We start from the raw sequence: 12203 nt of genomic DNA, 5'->3' as shown, positions 1-12203 counted from the left end.
AGTGCCTGTTTATCTGCCTGGTTTACATCATTGTCCTTCATGCACAGAACAAGCCTTTGTTTGAACAACTTGAATTCTTCACCCACATCTTTTGTAGCCCAGTTCATCTCTGGGAATTTCGCCATAGTTATGCACGACACAAAGCACAATGCAATCAGGCAAATATACATCAACAAACCTAAGTTGGAGGCCTATGCAATTACTCTTTGAGCACACGAGTATAAACAATTGTTACAAAATATGAAACAATGTGTGCACTGTAAATGAACACTGGTCAAACTGATGGCGATCTTACATGCATATAATGTAAACACACAGTATTGTTATTGTAAACCAACAATGTCTATGAATGATGGACCGTTTATGACAGTTCATGTGTGATGAGCAAAAGTTCCAAGGTCTTAATGTTGCAGTTCTTGCCTGTAAAAGTTCTTGCTTGAGATCCCTTTTCAAACTGCTGATGGTCACCTGTTGCAAGCGCTCCGCTGATACTTGCAGAAAACGGGTACAGTCCGGAAAATCGGCCCGATGATTTTCTCACGAAATGGATAGAGTGCAGCTGATCAGCACACGCTGGAAATTCCGAAGTCGTTTCGGCAGAATGTGTAGGTTAATGCGATGGCTATGTCCAAATTCTGCTGCTATCACCTTGTCTCGCCCTTTACTGGCAGTCGAGGGGTGTCGTCGGTTGATGTGGGGAAGTTGTGACCGGGTAGGGGGCTGGATGTCTGGCCGGAACGTGTCTCTGTACAGCCGTGATGAGCACCACAGTACATGCAATGGCGGCACGTCAACGTGTCGTCGCGCACGCTGTGCGTACGTGTGAAAGCATGGTCTCGTTGTTGCAGTGTTGAGTACTATACAACGCACTGTGCATATGATGCAATGCACACCGCAGAAACCGCGTGGTTTGCTCGTGCGTAGGTGTTAAATGCTATCTCGGTCCTTTTTCACCGCTGCCACCATGTTGTGATGGTGAAATAAGGTGAGACGGACACGGCTTGTTTGTGGACCTCCATGAGTCTAGGGCTGGTAGCTTTATTGCCCTGAGTCCCTAGCGCGCATGCGCTGTACATGAACAACATGAATATGCATATCTCTACAATATGCTCTAGACAATAGAGGGCGCTATGCATAATTATAAGTGGCACAGTTAAATAATGAATGCACACATTCATTACAGAAGTCATGACCCAATTGTTTTGTTATTTTATCATATTTCCTATGTTGAAAAAAATGCAGAAAAGCCTATAGATGTCCTGTTCATCAAACAGGCATAGCTCTAGTTTTCTTTTTCAGTCATTTTGCCATCAGTATTTGTACACGATTTTTGTTCCCGGCACTTTGGCCACTAAAATCAATCTGACTGCCTTTTAACTCGGCACATACTTAGACCAGTATCCGAAAATGTGTGCCGAACACTGACGTCATCATGACGTCATCACATGACCTGCGACATCACATTAAAAGTGCATATTTTGAAGGCCTACATGTATATCTCCATAACCAAGGTCTGACTTGTTTGAAACTTGGTATGTACCTAGACCAGGATGTGTTAAAGATGAAAATTGAAGTGACGTCACTATGACGTCATCACGTGACATGTGACATCACATTAAAAGACTAAAATGCATAATTGAAGGTAAATATCTACAGAACTACAGGTCTGATTGGGTTCAAACGTGATATGTACCCAGACCGGTGTGTGTTTATACATGAAAATTCAAGTGACGTCCTGATGACGTCATCACTTGACATGTGACGTCACATTAAAAGTGCAAATTTTGAAGACCAATTTCTACAGAACTACAGGTCTAATTGGGTTGAAACTTGGTATGTACCTAAACCAGGATGTGTTATAGATGAAAATAATTAAGAGCGACGTCACAATGACGTCATCACATGACGTGATGTCACATTAAAAGTGCATATTTTGAAGGCCAATATGTACAGCACTGTATTGGTCCTGATCACTCTACTGCACATGTTGTCCTATCAGTCTTACATGACATAAACATACAATAACAAATTACCGAAACAGCCGTATGATTGTACACAAAAATAACTAAATTAATTTTTTTTTAAATGGGGTGGGGCACACTCCCGTTCAACCCCCTTGATCTACCTTCAACTTAAATAATGTAAAATTACATAAATTGCTCGAAACATTGTAGACTTTTGACAACATGTTGTAATTGCACCCCATAACCAACAACCTTTTCACCCACCAACACCCAAAGTTTTTTTCATGCATACCACCTATGTAAGCCCATAAAAACACAAAGGCATGCAAATATTGCAGTCTCCATGTCCAACAGTAAAGCTGAAAGTGGGCATTTATTATTATTATAGGCAGAATGATCATATGTCAAGTACAGCCTAAGGTAAATAACCTGTAAACTTTTAGCTCAGTGGCTACTGTACACTTGAGAAAACATAGGAAACGTACCAACACACATATTTTTTGTCTTGTACCTGGATTCCATTGCTGACACACAGAAACAAGTGGGCGCATGATTAATGATTATTTTCTTGCAAATGATACCATTTCCGGGACAATAAATTTAACAGGTGTTTCTGACAAATGGAACATCCCCTATCTTCACTTTGAATCTTTTTTTTTTAAGTCGGTACATCCCTTGCTGGGTAATTATATGATCCTACATGTACGACCCCTTAAAGGGTCCATGCGATGAAATGTTCTTTGGAGATCAATTTGTGCAACTTAATACTCCTCTTAAATGGTATGAAAACTATTTGACATCCCTTTTTGGTTAATTTTATTGAAAAGTGTACTTCATTCAGCATTTAAACATTTTTCATGGTTTTCCGGACTACCGGGGGCACTGTTGCTGTGATGTCATTTCAGGAAGACACTGTTCGGTTTAAGGGTAGTCTGTTCAAATTGTTAACCCAAAATTTGTTCATTGAAAACATTTGGAGGAAGCTGTGGTCATTGGCTGACTGCCAATGAGTTATTGACGCAACAAATCACCCAAGAAAAGAACATTTACGACAGGAAAATACCCAAAATTCTAGCAACATTTTGTGCTGAATTAGCTGTAACATTGAGGTTTCTCCCTGGAATGATATCACAGTTTCGTTTTGCTCATGAATACGAAAATTTGCATTACAGACATGTAACTTTTCCTCTGATCCGGTGTTTTCCTCTTTTTTTTTTTACTTCTCATGAATTCCATTACAAGTTGGAAAATACTGTACAAAATCTTGTAGGGAAGTATGTATGGGGGACCCTCGTACACCCCCCCCCCCCAAAAAAACTAACTTTCACCACTTTTTTGGGGTGCCTTTAATTTAGGGTCCTAAAACACATTTTGAATGTTAACAGTAAAAAAAATACGATGCGAAGGAGATATCCAAAATGGCGGCCAATATGGCCGCCAAAAATGGTAAAAACTGGGGAAAAAAGCATTTATCGTCAGCGGTTTCACGAAGGGACAGGCATGTCAAAATTGACAATTTTTTCGATTTCAAGTTTTTTTTCACTATTTTGCTTTAAAACATGGTACTCAAGCATTCTGACATGTTTCCGTACGCAAAACATCATTAATTCCTGAACATTAATGACGCCAGGGGCAGTCATCTCGATAATTGCATTTTGCGATTTCACGAAGAGACGCGAACATGCCTGCCCCTTGAACACGTACAAAACGTATTGCACGGAGAGGCGTAAAAGTAGGTCAACAGGAGATTTTCGATTTCACAAAGGGACGGGCATCTTTGTTACATTCTCAGCTGCGCGCGCGTAATTGAACACGCGCGCCCTTCCCTATGGAAAAGCACATTAAACAAGAAGGGCGTAAATGTGGAACAGTGAGATTTTCGATTTCACGAAGGGACGGGCATCTTTACTAATTAATTTTGGCTGATTAACCACTTTATTAATTATAATTAATGGGTTCAAATTAAAGTTTACCTATCAAAGAATTACGTCATGGTTTTCTTATTGCATAAAGTTGTTGCAAAGTAGTAGTTTTTGCAGTTTTAAAAACGGAGAAACTTCTGTTGCGATTATCTCGAAAACGGTTTTTCTTCAAAATCCACATGCCCGTCCCTTCGTGAAACCGATGACAATATTTGCCAAATTATGTAACCTGAAAAGCATACATAAAATGGTTAGTTATATGTTTTAGACCCTCAAAAAACTCATTCCTGGTATCCTTGTTTTGCTATCAAGTATCATGCTTCAATTTTAAGATGGCGGTCAATTTGCTGGCCAATATGGCCGCCATATTTGTAAAAAAAATTGAAAAAGTCATATATCAGCCTAATAATATGATAAAATCATAAATGAAATTGTTAGTTATATGTTTTTGACCCTCACAAATTCATTTCTGGTATCGCTTTTTTGCTATCATGCTTAAAATGTATGATGGCGGCTAAGATGGCGGCCAATATGGCCGCCAAAATGGTTTTAAAAAAAAAGGAAAAAATCATATATCAGCCAAATAGTGTGATGAAAGCATCAATTAACTTGTTAGTTACGTGTTTTTACCCTCGCAAATTCATTTCTGGTATCCCATTTTTTGCTATTATGCTTGAAATTCAAGATGGCGGCCAGGATGGCCGCAAATATGGCCTCCAACAGCGGTCAAATGTGAGAAACATGATATATATTAGCCAAATAATATGATAAATGCATACATTTAAATATTAGATACATGCTCTTAACCTTTACAAATTCTTTCGTTTTGCTACCGTGAACCAAATTCAAGATGGCTGCCAATATGGCTGCCAAAAATGGTCAAATTTGAGAATAGCCATATATTGGCCATAGATGTAAATGATATATATCAGTGAAAGTTGAGATGATGTACTTGAGACTGCATTGCATATCTGGATTTGTCTTACTTGCAAACATGTTTCAAATTGAAGATGGTGGTCTAAGTGACGGTAGTAAGGCCGGGCTTCCATCACTGGCCGGTTTAAGTACAGGCCAGCCGGTAGCACGGCCAGTTAGTTTAATCCTCTTCAAACCGGCCGAGCAACCAGCCAGACTCTGGCTGAGGCACCCACTCACTATAGGCGATCTATTGTGTTGATGCCTGATAATTGCAGGTCCAACATCAGGGACCCAACAATGAGTATTATTTAATCCGCTTAATCCTCCACGGTCAACAAAAGGCCTTAAGTGGGCGACTGCTATAGAAATTAACTGACCACTTTCCTTGGGAGGCAGTTACATGTACAGGCAAATGGTTATGATAAATAATTAGGAGTTACTTTCTGCTTCTTCTTTTGGTAAATTTTACTTTCATGGAAACCAAACTGTTAGGTAATATGCTAAACGAAATGTAATGAATAAATATATGCCAGCCATCCATCTATGGAAAGACAGAGTCTGGAAAGTTGTTAACGCCATGTTTACACAATAGACACGAATCCGCTTAGAACTCTTTGTTTAACTTTGGAGGCTGGCAGGCTGCATACCAGTAGGTTGTTCATTGAGTGACTGAGGGGCTTAAGTACTGGCTGAGGATCATACCAGTCTCAAAGGGCCAGTACATGGCAGCGCAGTGGAAGAGGTCAGATCATGGAGGTAGAATTAGATGTACCCATCCAGGAAATTCTACCTCCTAGAGAGCACAATATTTGGCTGATATTTGACGTTTTTCTAATTTTTTTAACCAATTAGGCGGCCATATGGGTAGCCATATTTGCCGCCATATTGGGCGACCATTTGAATTTGAAGCATGATAGCAATGAAGAGATACCAACAATGAATTTGCGAGGGTAAAACCATATACAGTCGAGTCTCGTTATAACAAACTAGTTCAGACCTAGCCAAATTGTTGTTATATCAGAATTTTGTATTATGAGGAACATCAGTCCCATTCATTGTGCACATAAATGCAGTCGGGAGCAAGGCTTTATGTTTGTTATAACCAGAATTTTGTATTCACAGAGTTTGCACTAACGAGAGTCGACTGTAACTAACAATTTCATTGATGCTTGTATCACATTATTTGGCTGACATGTGACTTTTTAATATTTTTTTACCAATAAGGCGGCCATATTTGCCGCCATATTTGCCACCATATTGGCTGCCATTTTGAATTTGAAGCATGATAGCAAATAAGCAATAGGAACTAGAGATTTATGTCTGTTTGCAACAGAACATAGGGCTTTTCCGCATTATAATTTTTAAAAATCAAAAACACGTCCCTGACTATGCATGTACGTTTCAAATGTACAGTACAAGAATGTTTAAATTTAGCATGTAGCGTCTTTGAGATATATTATCGTCAAAAAGAAAAAAGTCCATATTAAATCAGATGTATCGGACAACGTTCATACGGAATTTTGACCCATTGGGACTGATAGTTTTCTCAATATGAGACTCTGAAAAGTGACCCTTTATGATGACGTCACATGCCCTACGATGACGTCATCTTGACAATACGTGTCAATGCACATTTTTTTTGCATTGTAGCCTTGGTTTGTACCAAGTTTAAAGTCAATCAGGTGAAGGAAAGTGTTACATTTTGGAAGCAGAATGACATTGTAAATATTAAAAAAAAAAAAAAATCAAACAATGACATCATGGTGACGTCCTTTCGAATTTTTTCATACTAGTACCATTATCTAGCTATCCACTAAGTTTCATGACAATCGGACTTTCCCTTATATGTGTTTTCAAAAATCGCATTTTTGATGACGTCATGATGAGGTCACACATTTCTCAAAAATGTGTGCATTTACCTATTACCTAACAAACCGAATAAATTTTTTTTTTTTTTAAATTTTGGATGTTGCGTTCGTGAGATATGGCTTAAAGGTCCAAAACTTAAGAAATGCATATAAAATCGCACGATGACGTCACCTAAATTTTTACCTATAACACATCCCGGTCTACCTTCATACTGAGTTTCAACCCAATCAAACTTAATAGTTCTGTAGATATAAGACTTTAAAATATGCACATTTGTGAAGACTGACTGTTAAGTAAGAATTTTCTATTAATTAATCAAACAAAACAAAACAAATGTATGCACATGCTTTACTATTGTAATTCATTTTATTTCCAAAACAAGTCAACAATTAAAAAGAATACCAGAAATGGCGAGGATATTTACATGTATGATAACTATTGTTCCCAACTCGCAAGTGTCAATACCTGAATGGTCATCGTTCTGAATTACACCACATTATCTTGGCGCATGGGGGCGCCATTCACTTTACACGGTGTGCCGTTGTATTTTTTTTAACGCGCTGAGTATTTTGATCGCGTAAAAGTTTTTACGATTTCACACTGGAATTAATATCGTCCTTCGACGTTATTTTGCGTTTGCAGCTGTAGAATGGGAACCAGATAATGGAACTTTCATGAGCAGAACACTATTAAAAAATTATGTTAAAATATAGACGGTACCGTACCATTTAGCAGACACGGTGAGGGAAAATTTGCAAGTTTTGGAAAACATGAATATTTATTACATTCATTAAAAGTACAGAAAGGCACAATATTTTTTTATCGTCCTTGTTATACAACTCCGCAGAATGTTCTTAAAGGGAATGTATATCATTGGCTATTGCTGTAATTTTCAGAAATGAACTATTTTGATGGGTTAGTATAACAAATCAAAAATATTGTTAGACATGTTTGAAGTTTTGTGTTCTAAAATGCTGCAAAAACCAAGAAAAATAAAAATGTTCAAGTAGTCTTGTTCCCTGACTCCACTAAAGATGAAATGGATCAATTTATAGATGCCGGAAAATTGTAAGGTAATGGAACCAGTCTAATTGGCCTGCACCCGTTCATGAACATGTAACCAATAGCAAACAAAATTTGGACTGAAAAAAACTGATAAATTTGGAGCAGTAGTTGAAAAATAGTTAGGTTTTTCCAACGGTGGTCGGCCGACCACCGTTGGATTTTTTTTTTACAAAATACCACTTTTCTTGAAAATGACTTCACACATGGTGCCATAATTTTACAGGATGCTTTAGACTGTCATTTACCAACATCCTAGTAAGGTATTTCGTAAAAAAATTGGTAGTTTTGTTTTTTGATGTTTGCAAATGTTGTATATTCCCTTTAACGCCTGGTGAACTGGATAAAACAAATCGCCAAGGTGTTTTGGCAACGCAAAAAGATAAATTTCCTGTGCAAGATCAGGCCCTGTGCCACTCGTTTACGCTGCCTTGCCTAGCCTGCGTACAACCCACAGCATTTGTTTGAATGTACGTCTGTGGTACAACCACAGACATATAAACCATAGACATATAATAAAACCTAGACACGACATTTGCTATTGCGCCTGTGAGCAAAATGCTACGCGTATAGAATAATGTTAATTACGCGAATGCTCATTATTGGCTTGACGCGTCGCGTCGCACCGACGCCCATGACGAGAGCGGTTTCACTGCGTGTGTTATTTGGAATCCGTTTGCGCGTAAATCAAAGCCACATGATAATTCATGCATCGCACCAGGCCGCGTGACGCAGCCTATTTTGCTCACAGAATTCACAACGTAAAAGCAGACAATGTCGTGTCTAGGTTTTATTATATGTCTATGATATAATAATAATAATAATAATTTGGGAGGCTAATCATCCTTACTCGCAGCTGGTATGCTGAATTGCGAAGGACACCGCTACAACGTGGTCGGGCCGCTGGCACGTAAAGGCGCCTATGGCTGCCGGCCACATCGACCCATATATGACCACGGAGCACAGCCTGAGATCGAAAGTGTTTGATTTTTCCGGAGGGAGGAAAACCGGAGGGCCCGGAGAAAAACCCATGTGGCACAGGAGAGAACCAACGCACAACAGTTGTTCGAAAAACACAACCGTTAAAGTTATGCAGCGCCCTCTTTTGGCGAGAATGAAGGGACGTAATGTACATTGTACGTGTACGTGCTATACGATGTTTAAAGCGGAGGTGTGGTCAACCTGAATTTTAAGTGTGCTGCAGGGCTTGTGCAAGTACGCTTTTTGCCACCAAACCTAGGAAAGTTTCAGACCTACCCTTAGAGTGTGTTTTGAAGCAAAATTCAAGAATATTACTGTGGGAGTCCCGATATAGGACACCGCCGTTGTGTATGGTGTGTTTGTCGTGAGAGCTTTTTCTCTATGGCACCGCGATCGCGTGCGGAGGGACTTTCCCTTCAGTGAGAAATAATTTTGCGTAGAGTGGACGATGAGAAATTCGGACACGTGCATACCGTACACCAATGTCAGGAACTCAGGAATGACAACCCTGCATCCTGAAATAAGACAGAATAGTACAATTTTGGGGGATTAAAGTTCCAGGAAGTGAGTATTTATTAAGCCAAGATAACATAGATCCACTTTACAGCTTCCTTTAATCGCTTTATTTGTGTAAAGTTTGCAGACACGTGATGTACAAAATGAAGCTTTCTGCGTACATGTACATGTGTTTAACCATGTACAGTCGAGTCTCGTTATAACAAACTCGTTCGGACCTAGCCAAATTGTTTGTTATATCGGAATTTTGTGTTAAGAGGAACATCTGTCCCATTCATTGTGCACATAAATGCACATTCGGGACCAAGCCTTTATGTTTGTTATAACCAGAATTTTGTATTAACAGAGTTTGTACTAACGAGAGTCGACTGTACATGTAGTTCTATGTGTTTTTCACAGTGCAGAATGTACACCACTCCATGTACATGCATGAGACATCCTAACATTTGGGATTGACTGACCCTGGGGTAAGGTTTTATATATATTTATTATTATTTTTGAAGACAATTATTAAACTAAAAGTGTGTCTAGAACCCAGATATGATTAAGAAACTATGTGTATTATTATGTAATAAATAGGCACCACTTATTTTTTGTTTCAGGGTTTTGTTTTGGGGTTTTCTATTCCTAACTCAATGATATGACCAAGCATCAGATTCGTAACATATGAATTCCTTTGGGGAACTAACCCACCGGGCCGGTTTTTTATGTGCAACCTCTATGAGTCTGAGAGAACACGGTGAAAAAATCATTAAAAACGGGCCTTTTTTCACATCTGTCGCCACCACTTCATTATTCAACAGGGTATACCTTAGATCTCACTACAGTGTGACCCTAACAATATACTCTTTCAGAAAATGAAAGAAAAACTGAATAAAACACTGAGTTTCACTCGCGAATTGATGTTAAACATTGCATTTTCAGTCAAAAATCTCCCTGTTTTGTGTGTAAACCACGCGTTCAGCCAAGAACTGGTCCATTAACATCATCATAACATTAAATAGCGCCACCTGGGAGCTTAGATCTCTCGAGTCATTTTTCTTCATCTTGTCAGCCTTTCAACAATATAACCCTTATTGTGATTGGTTAAAGGGAATATACATCATTTGCTTTTGCTGTAATTTTCCGAAATGGATGGAATTGGGGGGTTGGAAATATATAGCAAATATAGTTACACTGACTTTTTTGAGGTTTTGGGTTCGAAAATGCTATAAAACCAAGAAAAACAATCATTTTCCTGTAGTCTGGTTCCCTGACTCCATATAAGAAGAAACATAGCAGTTTACATACATTGGGGAATTGTAAGGTCAGGGAACCAGTGTAGCTGGCTTGTACCCGTTCATAGGTGTGTAATCGATTGCAAACAAGTGCGATGGTCAATTGGGGCCAGTGTTTGAAAAAAAGCCAGTTTTTTCCAATGCTGGTCGGCCGACCAGCGTTGGAAATTGATACAAAAGTACCACTTTTCTTGAAAATGACAGTAAACCAGGTGCCATGATTTTACAGGATGCTTTACACTGTCATTCACTAACAGTCCGGCAAGGTATTTCAAAATGATTTGGTGGTTTTATTTTTTGATGTTTGCAAATGTTGTATTTTCCCTTTAAGGTTTAGGCTCGCGTGTATTCATTTACTATTAAAAGAATTGTACATCTAAACTCCAATAAAATTTGCCGTTGCTCAATGGCTCAGCGCGTAGGGTCTGTTTATTGTACACGTGCTAGGCAGCGCTACTGTATATACACAGAGCCCAGGAGCTCTTATCTCTATGTATCCAAGGTCATCTGGCTGTGCGCTTTGGCCAGTTTACATGGGGTCCTTTTGACCATAAAGGATTTGATATGTAAACCGTAGTGATCGAGAAGTGATTGATTGGTGTCCAGCTTTCATCCGTGTTTAATTATGGACGGACCCCAGCCCTAGAATTATAGTAGGGTAGACCACCACATTACTATAAGGGTAGATGTTTTAGGAGTTTTCAATTAAAAAGAGGGTTTTTTCATTCTAACTTCCGGTCTGATGTCATCATCATTTTTTTCGCGCACAGGTGTTGTTTGCATTAAGGTCATTATATACCCTCATTTTGAAGCAAGTACCGCAAACTCCGCCACAGACATCAACTCAAAATTCATTTTTCAACCTGCCGCTAGAGGGCGCTCTAACATTTTATGACGTCACCTGTAATTTTTGTGTGAACTACAACCTCACCACGGACTAACAGCATTGAAAGCAAGTTCACATTTTTTTCCAGTTTTAAATTATAAGCCACTTCCGGTTTGAACCGGAAGGAAGGGTCACGTGACTTTACGCACATGAAATAAAATAAAGACCCTGGATTGGCCATATTGGCCGCCATATTGGCCGCCATATTGGCCGCCATATTGGCCGCCATATTGGATTTGAAGCATGATAGCATTGAAAATAGATACCGGAAATGATTTTTCAAGGGTAAAAAACATATAACTAACTTTTTAAATTTTATGGCTGATATATGACTTTTTTTTATTTTGTTTACCATTTTGTCGGCCATATTGGCTACCATCCTGGCCATCATCATGAATTTGAAGCATGAAATGAATTTGAGAAGGCCAAAATCATATTTCATTTATGATTTTATCATACTATTAGGCAGATGTGCCTTTTTTCATTTTTTTGTACCAATATGACGGCCATATTGGCCACCAAATTGGCCGCCATCTTGAATTTGAAGCATGATAGCAAAAAAAAAAGGATACCAGAAATTAGTTTAGGGTCTAAAACATAAACCTAACCATTTCATTTATATTTTTTTAGAAATGTCTTTTTTTCCAGTTTTTACCAATTTTGGCGGCCATATTGGCCACCATCTTAGATATCTCCTTCGCATCGGATTTGTTTTACTGTTAACATCCAAAATGTGTTTAAGGACCCTAAAAGGCACCCAAAAAAATTGGTGAAAGTTAGTTCGGGGGGGGGGGGGGGGGGGGGGGGG

This window comes from Patiria miniata, unplaced genomic scaffold, assembly GCF_015706575.1.
Source record: "Patiria miniata isolate m_02_andy unplaced genomic scaffold, ASM1570657v1 HiC_scaffold_30, whole genome shotgun sequence".
Taxonomy (NCBI): domain Eukaryota; kingdom Metazoa; phylum Echinodermata; class Asteroidea; order Valvatida; family Asterinidae; genus Patiria; species Patiria miniata.
The sequence above is the reverse complement of the archived record's forward strand: the minus strand, read 5'-3'. Positions refer to the sequence as shown.